Genomic DNA, 9,875 nt, shown 5'->3' with positions numbered 1-9,875 from the left:
CCGAGCAGCAGAAACGATATACCGAGTTAACACACATTGAGTGAAATGTGTTACCAGATTCATTGAACCTAGACACACATGGGAAACATGTTACAATATCGAGGAACAAAGAACCGTTATCACATTGGAAATTGCACTTAAAGATTTTGTATGATTTTGAGGTCATCTATCCAATGAAATATTTTGTATGGTTATTCATTCAATAAATCATGTTTGTAAGATCAAAGCAATGAATCAGATCACCGACATAAGAGATCTATTTATACAACATAAATTAAGGATCAAATAATGAGGTGTATGAAGCAAGCACTGAGTATTGTGACTGTCAGAGACACAGAGGTCACCGAGAAGGATTTCAGAGAACAGGCAAGGAATAGACTAAATAGAAAGGTTTACTGAGTTACTTTATGGGTTACTGAAGTATTCTATAAGCAAGGTAATCTCATTTTGAGCACATAGAATCTGCTATAACATTTCAGATGTAAAGTTGTAGATATTTGTAAAGATTTCATTGTAATATTTTGAGTTGTAAGAGAAACCTTTAACAGGGTAAAAGACTCTAACAAAGTCTATAAATTGTAAAGCCTTTAACCAGGTGCAACATTTAGAATAAGTGTTGTGAAATCCTTTAGCAAGGTAGATCTAACGATCTTGATACTCCTAAAAGGGTAAGCTATCAAAAATAGCTAAACATGTAGCTCTAACCGAGCAACCTTTATTATTGCAGTAGTGAAGTTGTGGGTCCCATCCCCACCGCAGTTTTTCTCTCTAACCAAGAGTTTCTACATAACTAGAAGATATGTGTTATGGAGTGAATCATGTATGATTGTTATTTATTTGTTTTAGCTTTATGTTATGTTACAACAATTTTTGGTTTATGCTTAACAGTAAAGTTATTATTGAAGAAAGGATTTGAAGTACTGATTCACCCCTCCCCTCTTAGTACATTAGCTTTCCATATTGGGCCTAACACTGGTATTGTTACATAAGATCTTTATAGGTTCTGTAAACTTCATCTTGAAACCCTCCAAAATATGTCTCATCTAGATAACCTGGGTGCAATTCATATAAGCTGCAACATACTTAGCTTCAGCAGTAGACTATGATATACAACTCTTCTTCTTTCCACTCCATGAAACAAGTCTTCCTCCAAGAAAGAATGCTTCACCGGTTGTGCTTTTCCTATCATTAACATTACCTACCCAGTCTTCATTTATATACACCTTCAAGTCAAAGTTACTTGCATATGGATATCATAATCCATAGTCAATAATGCCTTTTAAATATCTGAATATCCTCTGGTTTCTATCAAATGTGTTTCCTTTGGATTCTTATGAAATCTAGCAACTAGACCAACTACATGAGCTATATCCAGTCTGCTGTGAACAACATAGTGCAATTTCCCAATCAATGACCTGTACCCCTTTTCATCAACAAATGTGGCTTCATCTTCCTTAGATAATTTACATCCTAGAACCATTGGTGTCCCAACTGGTTTACAATCACTCATACCAAATGTCTTTAATACCTCTTTCACATAATTAGACTGTGTGATGAAAATACCAATCTTCATTTGCTGAATTTGCAAGCCTATGAATTTTTTTATTTCTCCCACTAGAGACATTTCAAACTCACTTTTCATTTCATTTTCAAAGTCATTGCTAATGTCATCATTGCCTCCAAATATGATATTATCTATAAACACTTCACTAACCAGTATCTTATCTCCTTCAGATTTGAGATATATGTTGCTATCTTCACTGGTTCTCAGAAAACCTATCTTTATCAGGTGTGAATGAAGCCTATCATACCATTCTCTTAGTTCTTGCTTTAAACTATATAGTGCCTTGTGCAATTTGTATACCATGTCTTTTTCATTAGTCAAAGTATAACCATCTAGTTGTTCAATGTATACTTCTTCTTCCAGTATTCCATTAAAAAATGTTGACTTCACATCCCTCTGATATACTTTTAATCCCTTATGTGCTGCAAATGAAAGTAAAGTCCTGACACCTTCCAATCTAGCAACTGGTGCAAAAGTCTCACCATAATCTTCTCCTTCTTCCTTTGCATAACCTTTGCAAACCAATATAGCTGTGTTTTGGACTACTGCACCATCTTCATTCTGCTTGTTCCTGAATACCCACTTAGTACCTATCACATTTTTATTCACCGGTTTGGGTACTAGGGTCCATGTGTTATTCTTCTCAATTTGATCAAGCTCCTCTTCCATAGCTTTAATCCAATTATCATCTCCAAATGCTTCCTTAGCAGTTCTAGGCTCAATAGTGGAGATCATGCAAGAATTCTCTCTAATTCTTCTTCTGGTTAACACTCTAGCATCGTTATCTCCAATAATCTGGTCAGGATTGTGATTGAGTCTCACATACCTTGGAATAACATGATCATTATCTTCAGGTTCTGCTTCTTCATTATCATCATCTTCTTTTGAATCTACCTGTTCCAGTTGAACTAGTACAACAACATTCTCTTTACCAGTTTCAGGTTTCACCAATTCTGGTTCCAAAAACAAAATGCAAGGATCTTCATCCTTTTTCTCCACACTGGTTTCCCTAGAGACTTTAAGATACTCATCCACTTGAACATCAAAACTCTCAATGATTCTCTATGTCCGGTTGTTGTAACATTTGTAGGCCTTACTCTTGGTGGAGTAACCAAGAAATATACCTTCATCACTTTTAGCCTCAAATTTACTAACATAGTCACCTCTCTTAATAAAACATTTACTACCAAATATCTTAAAATAAATGACATTAGGTGATCTACCATACCAGTATTCATAAGGAGTCTTATCTTTACCTCTTTTTACCAAAATCCAGTTCATAGTGTAGACAACTATACTGATAGCTTCTCTCCATAAGGTTTTTGCTACACCTCCTTGTATCAATATCGTTATAGCAACTTCAACAATTGATTGGTTGTTCCTCTCTACAATACCATTCTACCATGGTGTCCTCGGTACATAAAGATGCCATTTGATACCATTTTCTTCATAATATCTAGTGAATTCCATCAAAGTAAATTCACCACCTTGATCAGTCCTCAGACACTTTATCTTCTTACCACTCTCCTTTTTAGCTAAGGCCCTAAATGCCTTGAACTTACTAAATGCTTTTGTTTTATCCTTCAAGAATGTGACCCACATCATTCTTGAGCAATCACCAGTGAAGATCATAAAATATATGTCACCTTGAATACTTTTAGTCCTTATTGGTCCATAGAGGTTTGTATGAACCAAATCTAACATATGTTCCACTGAAGAAGATTTTCTCTTAAAAGTTGAGGATGTCATCTTTCCCAATTGACATTCCTTACATAGAGCATTAACCGGTATGCCCAACTGAGGCAAACCTCTCACTATCTTGGACTTACTCACTTTAACAATGTTATCAAAATTTATATGACAAAATCTCCTATGCCAAAGCCAACTATCATCTACTTTAGCAATTAAATAGTTGTTGACTTTAGGATTCAGGTGAAACAAGTTACCTTTAGTCTACTTTCTAGTTGCAATCAGTTCACCTTTGCTGTCATAGATTTTGCACAAACCATTCTTAAACTCCAATGGATATCCTCTATCATTGAGTTGAGCAACACTCAAAAGATTGTGCTTTAGTCCTTCAACCCAGTAGACATCATCTGCACTACTCTTCCCATTAAGAGAAATAGTTCCTTTACCTTTTACCATGTAGGTTGAGTCATTACCAAATCTTACAACTTCGCCATCAAATTCCTTCAAAGAAAGAAATTTGCTCTGGTCACCAATCATGTGATGTGAACAACCACTATCAATGATCCAATCATCAGAATTATCCATGCGAGAAGCTAAAGCTTTCTGATCAAATGTCTCCTCTTTAATGGCTACAAAAACAATGTCTTCATTAACATCACCCTCAGATTCCTCATCAGTGATACCACCATCAAATGCAATAAGACAATCTCTTTTATCTTTTCCTTTTTACTTCTTAAACTTCTCTTGCTTGTGCTCATTATCACCATTAGGACATTTAGCTGCAATGTGTCCAATCTTGTTGCATGCAAAAAATTTCAAAGGTAATTTACCTCTGTACTTACCAGTACCTTTGGGCAACCGCTTGGCCACCAATTCTTCAAGCTCAACTAAATTGTCTTCATCATCAACTTCTCTGCTAGATCTAGATTCATAACTATGACTAACATCTCTACTTTTCTTCATAGATGGGTTAGAAACTGAAGCTCTGAATGCAGATTCAGATTCCTGAACACTACCATCATAACCATTTAATTCAAAAGCAATAAGCTTACCAATGATGGAGTCAAGGGTTACCTTAGTTTTGTCAATTGACTTTAACTCGGATAGCATAGACCAGTAGAAGAGTTATCAACACCTTACTAATCACTGTGGCATCTTCCACTTTACCGCCAACACTCTTGATCTCACCAACTATCTCTTTTATCCTCTGACCATACTGTTGTATATTCTCACTTTTAGGCATCTGTATGTCATCAAATTTTCCTCTTAGACTCTCTTCTTTGGAAATCTTAACATGTTCATCACCACTATAAATATCTTCAAGTTTCTTCCATACCTCATATGCAGTCTCCAGACCATGGACATCTACATATTCTGCATCAGACAAAGAACTGATAATAGCCTCTAATTCTTAATTGTTTTCTTCTTGCTCTTTCTTCTGATCATCAGTCATAATCCCACTAGGTGCAACATATTGAGTACCAACATGTTCCCAGTATTGACTTCCTAGACTCTTAATATAAATTTTCATTCTATCACTCTATATTCTGTAGTTCTCTCTATTAAACTTTAGACCTTCCTTCTTCATCATGTTCTACAAGATCTTTACCTCAAGCTGTTAGGCTTATACCTTAGAGGACCTAAGAAGCTCTGATACCAATTGATGGTATGATGAAAGAATAAGGATCCGGTCAACTATTGAGAGGGGGGGGGGTGAATCAGTAGATAGAAAACTGATAATAAACTTTCACCAATCTTAGAATCAACCTCTCAAAGCAAACTCTAAACTGACAAGTTAAACCACTGAACTACAAATGCAATTTCACTTTCACAATAAACCGATTAACTATTTTAATAGACTAACAGTAAACAAATTTAAACTCACAAACATCCAAATACTTTACTGACATAAGTAAAACCTCATTTTAGATTGCTTCCGATTAACATAGCATATCAAAGTGGATTTAGCAGTTAAGCATTTCAACCATAATAAACATAACCACAAAAACATTCACCACTTGACACAATATTTTTGACGTGGAAACCCAAATGGGAAAAACCTTGGTGGGGATGAATACCCACAAGTATTCTAAACTCTTCTGAAGTTCGGCTTGTTAGGAACCAAGCCCGTTAAAGCTTTACAATAAGTCCTATTAAGAACAAATCATGGTAGGGACCGCCCAGTTAAGGGATTGACTATAATGCCCTATTAAAATCAATACCCTATGAGGAGTAACCTTGGTAGACGATTTGAAATCCAAGCTAATGGACCACCTGGTTAGAGGATTTGAATAACACTAAGCTTGTTAGAGCTTACCCGGTTAAGGGATTTTACTACTGTAATTGTTAGAAAACAACAAGGGTTTGTTGATTTGTTTGAATAGCAGTACACTTGCTTGTTCAAATCCTTTTCATGCTCCTATCTGCCTTTACACAAACTACAAATACATCATCCGGTTCGACAACCACACTCTCACTCTCAACTACAAATTTGCCAACTCTGAAACAAAACAACTCATTGACCTTATAAACAAATCAATAGGTCGGTAACACAACAAAAACCTAATTCTCTCATAGAGATTACAAACAAGCCGGTTCAAGTATGACCATTGGATTACATAACAATCTTTGCATATCATTCAAGATAGCCCCAACCGCTCCTTGATCACAACTTCATCGAACTCAGTAACTCATCATGTGGTTTGCATTACATGCAATATACTTGCTCATTCCCAAGATAAAAATCATTACCTCAACGCACCAAAAACTATTTGAAACTCTTCTCATACAACATGCATACATGTCATAATCATTAGCGCTCATCATCAGATCATAAACCAATACAACCAATTCACCAAACTTAATCAGTTAGAGTTTATCAAATCAACAAGTAGGGTTTACTGGTTCAACTCTCCAATACTTAGCAATATCGGTTCACTCCACAAACTCACCTATCGGTTACAGTTCCCTTCACTAGCTCTTCCTACCAGTTACAAAACAACATTGTAACAACATTATTACCGGTTACAATTGACATCAATGACAACATAACATTTCATTAATGCAATCTTCATGCAAATGCCAATAGTACCAACCTAGGACCTAAACAATTAGGTCGGCCACCTAAAAGCTAATACAATAGATCCGTTACATAATCCCACAAACCAATGATAAACCAAGTCGGCCTAAGACCGAAACAACATAAACCAAATAATAAATCCAACCAGTGAGGCATCGGTAGCATCAACCAACACGTTACATAAACTGGTCCATAACCTAACAGAATAACCACCGGACCCAAAATAGGTCATCATAAGCCAAATGAAACACCACAAACAACTCGAAAACTAACATGATTACCATCAACATCCTGATAACCTTCTAGAAGCCGCACCAACACCACTTATTAGATTTATGAAAAGATCTTAATCAAAGTGCTATTGGTAAAACCCTTATCGATAACCAAAAGGCTTACTATAACATATGATAGCATCCATATCATCAAATCCTGAACCAATTGAATGTGATACACATTAATAGCACATGAATAACCAATCCAAACCAATTCCAATAGCTAGACCAAAACCAGAGACAAATCTCCAGATCAACATCAAAGACCAACCACTCTATCAGAAGCCGGTAGACAACAAAACAAGTACTATTGACATCAATGACAAAAATCAATGCAACACATAATCAATTCCTCCAAATTGCCAACAATCTCTGGCTTTGGCATTGATGGCAACAGTAGATGTGAAAAATATCCAAGTACTAAGAAATTCCAAACAAGTCTCCCCTAAAGGAAGACATCCAACAATCTCCCCAAAATGATATGACAATGAAGTTCTGAACCAACAGACCAAACTCTTCCTGTGAATGATATTCTTGTTAAGCACTATTTTTCACATAAATGTCTCTCCCCCTTTGACATCAATGCCATAAATCTGACATAAACATAAAAGAAGTCATAAAACCTCTGAACCACATAGCTGACTACTCCCCCTGAGTAGTAGCACCAACACATCAGTCCAGAATAAATGATAGTTCTGATAATGCATGCCGACTTGATGCTAGTCAGCATCACTCAAGTCTCTACTGGAGGGGGAAAAACTCTTAATTTGTCTCTGAAGTACTCAAATGATTCCTTAGGCAAAGGTTTAGTGAAGATATATGCAATCTATTCTTTAGTGCTCACATAAACTAGTCTAACTTCATTTGCTTCCACCTTCTCCTTCGGAAAATTATACTTGATAGAAATGTGCTTAGTCTCAGAATGAAATATCGGATTCTTTGATATGTCAATAGCAATAGAGTTATCATAGTGAATAACTACTGGTTCATTCCAATCCACCCTTATATCCTTCAACATTTGCTTCATCCATAGAACTTGTGTACAGTTAGTAGCAACAACAACATACTCAGCTTCAACAGTAGATAAAGAAGTGCATGATTGTTTCTTGCTGATCCATGAAACAAGTTTCTTTCCAAGAAAGAAAGCTCCACTGGATGTGCTCTTTCAATCATCAACATCTCTATCCCAGTCAACATCTATATATGCACATAATGTAAATTCATCATTTTTAGGATACCACAAACCATACTCAGTTGTTCCTTGCAAATACCTGAAAATCCTTTTCACTACACTCTCATGATTCTATCTAGGATCACTTTGATATCTTGATACAATGCAAACTGCATTCATTATATTCGGTCTAGTGTGAGTCAGATATAACAAACCTCCAATCATAGATTTATACCTTGTAGGATTTATCACAGTTGATGCATCATTCTTTGTTAATTTCTCACTTGTAACCATAAGAGTACCAACCGGTTTGGAATTTTCCATACCAAATTTCTTCAACAACTCTCTAGCATACTTAGTTTGTTACATGAAGATACTTTTATCATTATGAGTAATCTGAAAACCTAAGAAAAAATTCATCTCCCCAATCATAGACATCTAAAATTCATTCTTCATATTTTCAGAGAATTCCATACATAACTTATCCTCACCTCCAAATATGACATCATCAACAAATACTTCAACAATCAATATGTCATCATCAGTAATCTTAAAATATAAATTACTATCAACATTACCTTTAGTGAAATCAAGCTTCAAAAGATATTTGTCCAATCTAGCATACCAAGCTCTAGGGGCTTGTTTCAATCCATATAGAGCTTTCCTTAATCTGCAAACCATGTTTTTGTCATCTGAAAGTGAAAATCATTAGGTTTCTCAATATAAACTTCCTCCTCAAGATCTCCATTCAAAAATGCACACTTAACATCCATATGATAAACCTTGTATTTCTTATGGGAAGCATAAGCAAGAAATAATCTCACAGCTTCAATCCTAGCTACCAGAGCAAAATTCTCATCATAATCAATTCCTTCCTTCTGAGAATATCCTTTACGTACCAATCTAGCCTTATTCCTCACAACTTGTCCATCCTCATTTAATTTATTCCTAAAAACTCATTTAGTTCCAATAAAATTCTTATTTTTAGGTCGGGGAACTAAAGTCCATGTGTTGCTCTTCTCAATCTGATCTAATTCCTCTTCCATAGCTCTCATCCATCATTCATCTTTACAAGCTTCAATAAATGATGCCAATTCAACTTGAGAAATTAAACATACCTCATTAGTTGCCAACCTTCTTCTTGTCATTACTCCTTTGTTCTTGTCTCCAATGATCTGATCTTCTGAATGATTTAGCCTTACATACCTAGGAGTCTTATGACTTTCTGTTTCTCTACTTTGATCTTTAGTTACTGTTGAATTTTCTGATATTGTTGGAGTAACTGGTTCAATATTTTGTTCTGGTACAGGTGCTACCGATTCAGTTATGATTATCTCCACTTCTGGTTCTCTCTGATAAGTTTTGATTTGACCTTTGTATAGCTCATCCACCTTGACATTAGCACTTTCCATAATTCTCTACAATATTTTGTTATAACATCTATATGCTTTTCTTTCATTAGAATAACCAAGAAATATCCCTTCATCACATTTAGGATCAAAATTTCCAATGGAATCATCTATTTTTATATAATATTTACTACCAAAGATTCTAAAATACTTAACTGTAGGTGTAGGACCAAACCATAACTCATAAGGTGTCTTACTAGTGTCTCCTTTGATATTAACTCTATTGAATGTGTATAATGCCATGCTCATAACTTCTCTCCAATAGATCTGAGGAAAATTAGCTTCCATCATCATAATTCTAGCCACATACAAGATAGTTTTGTTCTTTCTTTCCACAACACCATTTTGTTGAGGTATTCAGGGTGTAGACAACTGTCTCCTTATCCTATGCTTCTCACAATAACTGTTAAATTCACCACTCTGATCTGACCGTAAGCATTTAATCTTGAACCCTATCTCTGTCTCAACTTTATCTTTAAAGATCTTAAACTTTTCAAAAGCTTCAGATTTATCCCTTAGAAAAGTAACCATCATTCTAGAATAGTCATCAATAATTAGCATGAAATATCTATCACCCTAAAAACTCTTTATTCTAGAAGGACCACACAAATTAGTATGAATAAGATAACGAACATCATTAGATTTGTCTTGTATGCTCTTAAAATAATTTCTGACTTGCTTTCCCATTTGA

This window comes from Cryptomeria japonica, chromosome 9, assembly GCF_030272615.1.
Source record: "Cryptomeria japonica chromosome 9, Sugi_1.0, whole genome shotgun sequence".
Taxonomy (NCBI): Eukaryota; Viridiplantae; Streptophyta; class Pinopsida; order Cupressales; family Cupressaceae; genus Cryptomeria; species Cryptomeria japonica.
The sequence above is the reverse complement of the archived record's forward strand: the minus strand, read 5'-3'. Positions refer to the sequence as shown.